At 30.8% G+C, this 8577-nt stretch overlaps 1 long non-coding RNA gene across 2 annotated transcripts; it reads right to left on the minus strand.

Annotated features, from left to right (window-relative positions):
• Nucleotides 1-824: 824 nt before the first annotated feature.
• LOC139905740 (uncharacterized) lies at nucleotides 825-4883 on the minus strand. Of its 2 annotated transcripts, none has more exons than XR_011780767.1 (3): nucleotides 3923-4883; nucleotides 3405-3599; nucleotides 825-3319 (listed from the first exon to the last, which is right to left on the minus strand). It is a non-coding gene; the product is annotated as an uncharacterized lncRNA (long non-coding RNA). The 2 variants fall into 2 exon arrangements; XR_011780768.1 differs by having other exon boundaries at nucleotides 2950-3319; nucleotides 3405-4651; nucleotides 4730-4883.
• Between the last annotated feature and the right edge of the window lie 3694 nt (nucleotides 4884-8577).

The raw sequence follows: 8577 nt of genomic DNA on the forward strand, positions 1-8577 counted from the left end.
ATTAACTTTCTCAAAAGCTATTCCTCCTATAATTCAATGTATATTACCAAGAAGGGACTTTATATATAAAACCCTTTGGATGCAGTCTATGTTCGTACAAGTTCCAAAAAATATCATGAAGTATGAGTAGTTTTATTCAATTGTGAAAAGTTTGTAAATGTGAATTAGATTATGTACGCTATTGGAAATAGTCAATACTCTGAAGTATGTTGCCGAGTAAATTCGTAGGGTACTCTACATATAACTGTAAAATACATTTCTGAAATGATAGAAACTTCATAGACATAAAATAATCAACGAGAAAAAAAGAATGTCCCTTTCTGATGGCATTTATATAACTATGTATGTACTCTGTACATAAATTATAATAAATACATTTCAATTCCCTATAGATTACTCCAATCCAATTTCTTTACAACTTTTTTTGTATATTATGTAAAATTGCTGTTTTATAGAAAAAGTTTTGTATTTTATATGTTGTTTAACAAACCTTTTCCTTACGAATCGATAAGAAGACATAAATATATTTGTAGCTAAATCAACCCATATATTGCCAGATCTAACCACTGCAATACCACTAAGGATACAATATACAATATTTCTATATAAATAAACAATATATGCCCAATGATAATATAATAATGATCGCTCATCCTCTTTTTGCAGCGTTTAAAACACAAAAAGGAAAAAAGTGTTTTGTGACGTCATCGAAACGGCAAATTTCGATCATGTAATACAATATACATATTTAAAAAAAATAAAAATAGACCAAACTTATGTCCGTTCACAAATGAAAATCAAATAATGAGGACAAAATAATTTAATTTTATAGGTTTAACACTGTTACTTTATTAAAAACATCAGAGTTACAACAAAATAGTAGACATATAATGGTATAATAGTATGGACAATTACATACAATAAATAACTTGTCAGATTTAGTTATGTGCTGAGAGGAGAGTTAATTAAATTATATATGAGTATGACTAAGTAATGAGTAAATTTAACTTGTGTTTCTTGTTTTAATCTTGCAGTCTTTAGTTTTTTTGAGAAAGTTTAAGTACTTTATACGATGAAATGTTCTTGTTCTGACAAATTTCTTAATGATTATGACAACTTGGTGAGGGTACTTTGTAGAAAACAAGTCAGTCAGTCTTTTAATTACAAAAGGATCACAGTCAACTCTAGGATTATGAAATTTTAAAAAGTAACTTTCCATTTCTTTACAAAATTCCAAGAATTCTCCTGAGGGCTGCATGAGACCTCCTTGAGATCTAGAAACAATCCATGGACTTGCTTGTACGAGTTGATCATATTATTTCATATTTTGTATATGTACCGAGACTTAGAAATTCTTCATGAAGTTTATTTGTCAAAAATCCCGTGATATAAGTGAATGCTTCTTTTTCACATTCCTTTGATGGATCCAGTAGTTCATCATCTTTGATTTTGTTACCCTCATCCTCTAAAATATCATCAATGTCCTTATCTTCATCTTCATGGTTACAATTTTCATACTCATAATTATTAGGGTCTTCAGCTATCATGCCACCTTCTTCAAGCAGCAATCGTATATCATTTCTTATGTCAATATCATCTTCATCATAGTTATTTTCTTCTGGTTCATCTACCAGAGAAATTTCATAAGGGGGTACTTTTTATCTGATCCAAAATAGAGGAGCCATATGATGCAGTTTCTAATAGACATTTAACAATGGCGATTGAAACAGCAAATTGTGATGAATTGGATATAACTAGTATAGGAAATCGATCCATAAATTCCAGAGTTAGGATGCAGGTGAAATCGACTAATTCCTCGGATACGTGATAATTTTTTTCAATGATATCTAGATTACATCGAGGCAACAAAATATATTCAATGATGGTACTTTGAGAAGTAAGATCACCATGCAAATTCATAAGAGACTTGGATGATATGATAATTCTTTTTTGATACGGTTTTAATTTGGTTTTCTTGTTGCTCGTAATCTGAAGTTGTCTCATGGATTAAATTATCTTGATGTTGTCCACCAGAACCTTTTTTTGCTTTTCAAGGTACTTTCCAAATCCGCTTCCAACGACATTCTTGGAATCGTAAGGACCATGACTGTTCATAACATCAACCCAACAATTGATTAAATCCACAAAAATGGCAACCTTTCGCGAGTCTTCTTCATGGGGAAATAATAAACGAAGACTCATAGCAGAAATCTTACTAAACAGTTGTGTAGCTAAATGGATGCGTTGTCTTTCATTTTTCACGCAATTGAAATGTTTAGGGGTCAATTTATAATTCGTTCGTAACTCATTATTGTCAATTTGTAGAATTCTTTTCAGAGAGTCTGGTTTTATGATTGCGCCGTTTCGTAGTTTGAAGCCATCATCGATGAAGTGATTTCTTAATAGCTTGATTAAATGAGGAACATCTGCAAAAACGTGAATTGAACGACTGCAATCCGCTGGATTTACGAATGACGTCTGATCAATCGTTATCCTCAACTGTTTCCACAATCTTTGATTTTTCGTTCCCACGTCAGAAACCATTGCGTATATTTTTATTCCTATTTTTTCTAACTCGGAAATAATTTCGAACAATAAATCTTTGGTGATCACTCTATCATAATCATAAAAAATCGCTTGTTTCCCAGGATGAAATCAAACCTCAAAGCATAATGCCCTGAAAGATAAAACAAAAATATTATAATTCAATACAATAAAAGTTTTGCAAAGGGAGCTAATGGAATAGGAAATAGTTGAATAGAAGAGAAAATAAGGAAATCCAAAATACAATAAAAAATTTATTATTACCTTATTCTATTGTCTATATGGCTATAGTAATATTAAAATGGTGGCTGTTATCATGATAAAATAGGTAAGCTGTATAATTAAAAAAATTGCAATGATTAATAAATTCGCTGTTTTCATTTAGTAAGATAATAGAATAATTCTGGAAGTGTATAAATGGCTATCAAATTGTTGCTTTTTTATTACACGATAGTGGGTAGAATGATCCCGAAAGGATTCAATATATTTGGATCACAAGATCGATGAAATCAGTGAATAAAATTGGGCTAGTGATGGAACGTTCAAGTGTTGCTCCGATATATATTTTTACAGCTTTTTACAATACATATTGTTATTAAATACGTCTCCATTCCAAGAATTTCTGAGCTTTTTCCTGGGAAATCGCAAGACATATACAGTAGACTTTTTAATAGTTTGGACACACTTCATCCAAGCTTAAATCCAAATACCATAATGATTAACTTCAAAAAGGCGATTGATGGTCGCATCAATGCATTCCACGAATTTTTCCAGTCTAAAAGAATAACAGAATGCATATTTCATATGGCAAAGAAAATGTAGATCTTGTTTTTAAAAATAAGTATAACACTACTACTTACTTCAACTCAAAGATTAAATATTTTACATCATTGGCATTTCTTCCAATGAACGATGTTATCGATGGTTTCATCAATATATCAGATGACGACAGTTTGTCACAACATTTCATCTCCTACTTTGAGATTAACTACATTAAAGCTGAACGAGATCGTAGGGATACTCGTCAAACGATGAAACAGACTTTTCCCATTCCACTGTGGAGCGACTATGAAAGAACAATAAATAATAATATTAGAACGAAACAACAGTATATAAGCGTTCCATCATTTTTTTAAATTATGAAGCCTAATTTGTGGAAACAAATTGGTTGGCTAAAAACAAAAATGCTTATCACAGAAAAAAAAAAAAAAAACACGATCTGGTCAGGGTCATGAGACGCAAAAAATATATATTAATGTTAATAAAAGATTACCTCCAAAAACGTTACATCTGTTGAGATACGTACCTTTTTCAAAGATGATATGTAAGAGCATATATTAATTAAGGAAGATTTAGTATTGGGTAAAGAAGAGTATACCTTTCAAGGTCGAGGATTAATGCCTCAAACAAATCGCTGGAGTCTTAGTTCAACGCAGATAGAAGGTATGTGAAAGGCGCTGAATCCATCGTGGTTAAAACGACTCAGAAGCTCTGATGACTTTGGGCAATTCAAATTAAAAAAGAATTCTTACAACGGATTGTATGTTAATTTGCTCAACGGATCTAAATGGGTCCATCTGAAATGTTCGGAGTGGTGAAAAATGGAGTCATCATTTGAGGAAAAGTGCTCAGTATGGAAATCTACCATTAAGAATGTCCTCCCTTTACTAGGATCAAACGAACCACTGAATTATAATCCTTCACTAAAGAGCAGGAGTGAGTTCCTTAGTAATGCAGGGATTACTTCTTCAGGTCAATTTATATCAGACGGGAGCCCCGTGTAGAATAACATCTTTCTATTCCATAGAACATAGCGGATGTTCTCTTGACGAGATTTCAAAAGTAATTATCACGGCTTCCGATTCCTTCTTTAATTTCCTTAGAATTCATTCAAAACAAAATGATAAAGCAAATTTCGAGTATTAGTATTGGTCATGAAAAGAAGGGCCCTTCATCGATCGCAAGGCAAAGGTTTGTACTACTTGGTATTAACAATGGCATGGAACATGCAAATCCAGACGTCATTTTGAAGAATGTATACGTCAAAAATGGTTGAGGTATAGGTTGGGAACGTCCGGTATTTTCACAAACAAGTCCCAGGAAGATCCTAAAGAGACAAATTGCTTTTTTTGCCATAAGTAGTTGGAGACTACGTTCCATCTATTCTACGAATGTCAAAAATTACCCCGATCCTTAGAATGGTGGAGGAAGAGATCTGGATAATGCGCGACCAAGTCTCTCGGGTTGGCTCATTGTAACTTAGTCACGATATAAGGATAGGTTGAAGATTGAGTGGCTCATCTCCAAAGTACAATACATAATATACACAGTGAAGCACAAGAACCTTCGTGCCTCCATGATTACGTCTTTCAGGCAATTATCATCCTCAATTCTATCGATGGGAAATAAATACTAATACACAATATTCATTGAGTGTTTATTAATAATTATTTGTCCGAGCTTGATCAAATTCCTGTCTTCATGATATGATTTATTTATCAGATCGCTGGATTTGCCGGTTTTTCTTTTTTGTTTTATCCTAGTATCGTTGACCTAATTTTAATTGTTTGATATTTCTTCGTGCTCTTTACTTTATAATTAAGACTTCCAGATTTAAAATAACTAAAAATGTTAAGAAAAGTTTACAAAATCAAGTTCATAACGATAAGCTTAAAAATTTACAGAGCATTGCTTTGAATTTACATACCTTTTAATTTGATTAATTTTTATATTCAGAACGAGTATACTTTTTATATCATTTTTATATTTTCAAATTAGATAATCTACTAATTTTATTCAATATTGTTTCAGAAAGTAAAATAAGAATATACTATAATTATTATAATTATTCCTATATACTTAAAAACTCTTTGAAGGAGCTTATAAGTCACTGGCTATGGTTCTCATAATTCGATTTGAGATCCATGGAAGGTATCAATTACCAGTCCTAGATATACAACTTTTAGGTATTCGAGTCTCTTATGTGACATCAAAATGCACCCTTTTTTGTACTCTTTGGACAATAAATATAGTTAATAAAGAGACGAAGACCATCGTTCTCATTTTTCTATTTCGATTCAAAATGGTGGCAACTGTACTGAGCTTCAGAGTTTCCCTCGCTTACGCCTCTCATTTCCTCCTGTCTCCTATGAATCAACCTTTGAATACCTCTCAAAGGTAGCATGACAAAAGCCGTTTCGTAAGTCTAAACTTTTTCTCCTTCATTATCCGCGAAAAATTAATATTTATAAAAATGGAATTTAATATTAAAAAATGAAATAAAATTGTTATATTTATTTGTGTGTACCATTTATTGGTATTCTGAACGTTGATTGGCTTTACACAAATTAATTGTTGTTATACTGTGTAGAATGTATAAGCACTAAATGACGAATATTGACTCTGTCACGCAATATTTTGTAATTAAAGGAGGGTGGTAATACTATTACATCAAAGGGATTGCTAACAAATTTAAAATAAACGCAAAAGTTAACTTGACCTTAATAGGATTTAAATTGCATTTACTTCGCAATGATATTTGTGCACAAATTATAGAGAAAAGCAACGCGTTTGTGTCGTTCTAATTTATTAATTATTTATCATACATACTTTTATAGAGAAAAATATTAATATTTTTATTCACAAATAGGTTTTGTCACCAAATAACAATTTTTTTTTCGAATATCATATTTCCCAATAAATCAATTAATTATCCTTCATTCGTAAAAGATTATATTCATGTAAAATATCATGTTAATTAATTTATGATTCACTAGAGAAATAAGCCGTATTTTACCATGTCATTACAAATAAAATTTATTTTTATTAATACGTATGGGAACGATGATGTCACTGCAGGTTCTCATTCATTAGGGATATGATAAAGGATCATTATTCATACTATATATTAAGCACCAATTAAATTAAGTAACAATAATGGATTCTAAGGGGAATTTATGAGCTGTGAAGAAGTCGTGACTCATGATTTTTTTTTTGTATATTTTCTTGTTCATTCTGGATTAATAATTTCATTGCAATCATTTTATTTTATCTTCCACAAACTTTTTTATGAATTAAATATGTACATATATGGGTTCATTATATATTGTCTTAATAGAATAATGACATACTTTATGTATAGCAAGGAACATTTTTGGTGTCGTGATCTAGATATTGTAGAATATACATAGGCTACATACATTGTACATCTCTCTGTACATCCTTTAATGATGATAGCTAATTACTTTGATAAAAAAAAAGTGTCAAGTTACTGGCTTCCCCGTCGACAAGTCAGAAATCGGATCCTTTTAGTTTGTTTTTTATACACTATCTCCGGATAAATAAATCATATATTCCAATATTAATTTGAACAAAATCGCATTAAAGAGGGAAAATTTAAGCAGCATTTAATGTATGTCATCTTTTTGTAAATATGTATAATTGTTACATATGAATATAGCTCCTACTACGATAAGGAACTTCTCATATGTCAGAGATTACATACAAGGGCATCAGCGGCTGTATTTATTAAACTAACACGTCATCACACTTACTCTTTAAGAAAGTCATTGAATATATTATTATGTACATACTAGTGTTGAGACTTGGTCCGATAACATTTTATTTTTCGGTTCGTTCTCAAGTGATTTTTTCAATAGATAGTGATTGGACCAAATATTGCTCTTATGTAGCGGAGAAAAAGCTTGACAATTCGATCAATTTCATTTGTGTAAATTAAGAGCACTATCCAAAAATAATGTATTAAATTTACCACGTATAATATTCCATGACTCTGGTAAATAAATGGAGGCAGATTTAGTTTTGTAAACATGGTAAACATAGTTTCCTAAACAAGAAATGGTGTTACTACTAGATTTTCAGTGTATTAAATTGACATATACTTTTGCAAATGAAAATATAACGTTGTATATCCTATACTAATAAATAGTGGTGTGTTAGTCCTTATTTATTCAGTACAGTCTAGTCTTAGGACCGGTTCTATTGATTCTTTGGACTGTTAGTCCGTGGCACCGCCCTGAACTATCATTCCTTGGATTTTTACATTAAAATATCGTTAGTTTATTAACCCAAATACGATATAAATTAAGAACATTGCACATATCTTGCAAAAAATATTCATTTTCTCATTATAATGCACTTGAGACGAACATATTATGTTTTTTCTTATTTATATAATTCATTCTATTTACATAGCACAATAATTAAAAAAAGAAAAAAAAAATCTCAATTATGTGACGAGTGTTCGATTTTTCCTCTTTTAAGCACCGACAAAATGTATTGGACCGTAGTCCTTGGTTCTAAATAAGGACTTACACAACATCAGAGCCCTACAAGAAGAGTTACGTCACGAGATTTCAGCGCCCCCTTGTGACATATATCAAATGGCCTAAAAAGAACTTAATACAATAAATGAATACTAAAAAATAATTTTTTTGAGCTTAATTATTATGAAAAAATATAATAATTACTTTAATAATAATTTATTTAACTGACTTAATTTCGCAAACACATTCTTCGTCATCCGAAAGTAGAAGAAGCTATTCTATTTTCTTTGATAATCACAGTTTGCATTCGTAAATGTATGTGCATTCTTAAACTAACAAACGTAGACACAGTAAAAAATAAAATTTTATGGTATTTATAGACGACTTAATTAATGGAGCCGCTACTTCTGTTATTGAGTTTACTATTTTTTTCATTTTTTTGAATTGATTTACATAGGATTTGAATAAAGCCTCTTTTTTGCAAATTGATCCAAACAGTTCTTGGCGCAATAGATTAATTGGACAACATATAGTTCCTCACCGAATCTTAACTGAAGGGAATTCTCAATGGTTTTATTAGACCAGAGGCGGATTTTGGAATGTGAAGATTTGCAACTTAAAAATTTTATATGGTTTGAATTAAATACGAAAGAGAGACGCATTTTTAAAGACTTAAACTTTGATTCTGCGTTCCAAATTTTGAACTCTTTCTCCTTCAACTTCTTCTTTAATTCCTTTATTTCTGCAT

Source organism: Lepeophtheirus salmonis, chromosome 6 (genome assembly GCF_016086655.4).
Source record: "Lepeophtheirus salmonis chromosome 6, UVic_Lsal_1.4, whole genome shotgun sequence".
Lineage (NCBI taxonomy): Eukaryota > Metazoa > Arthropoda > Copepoda > Siphonostomatoida > Caligidae > Lepeophtheirus > Lepeophtheirus salmonis.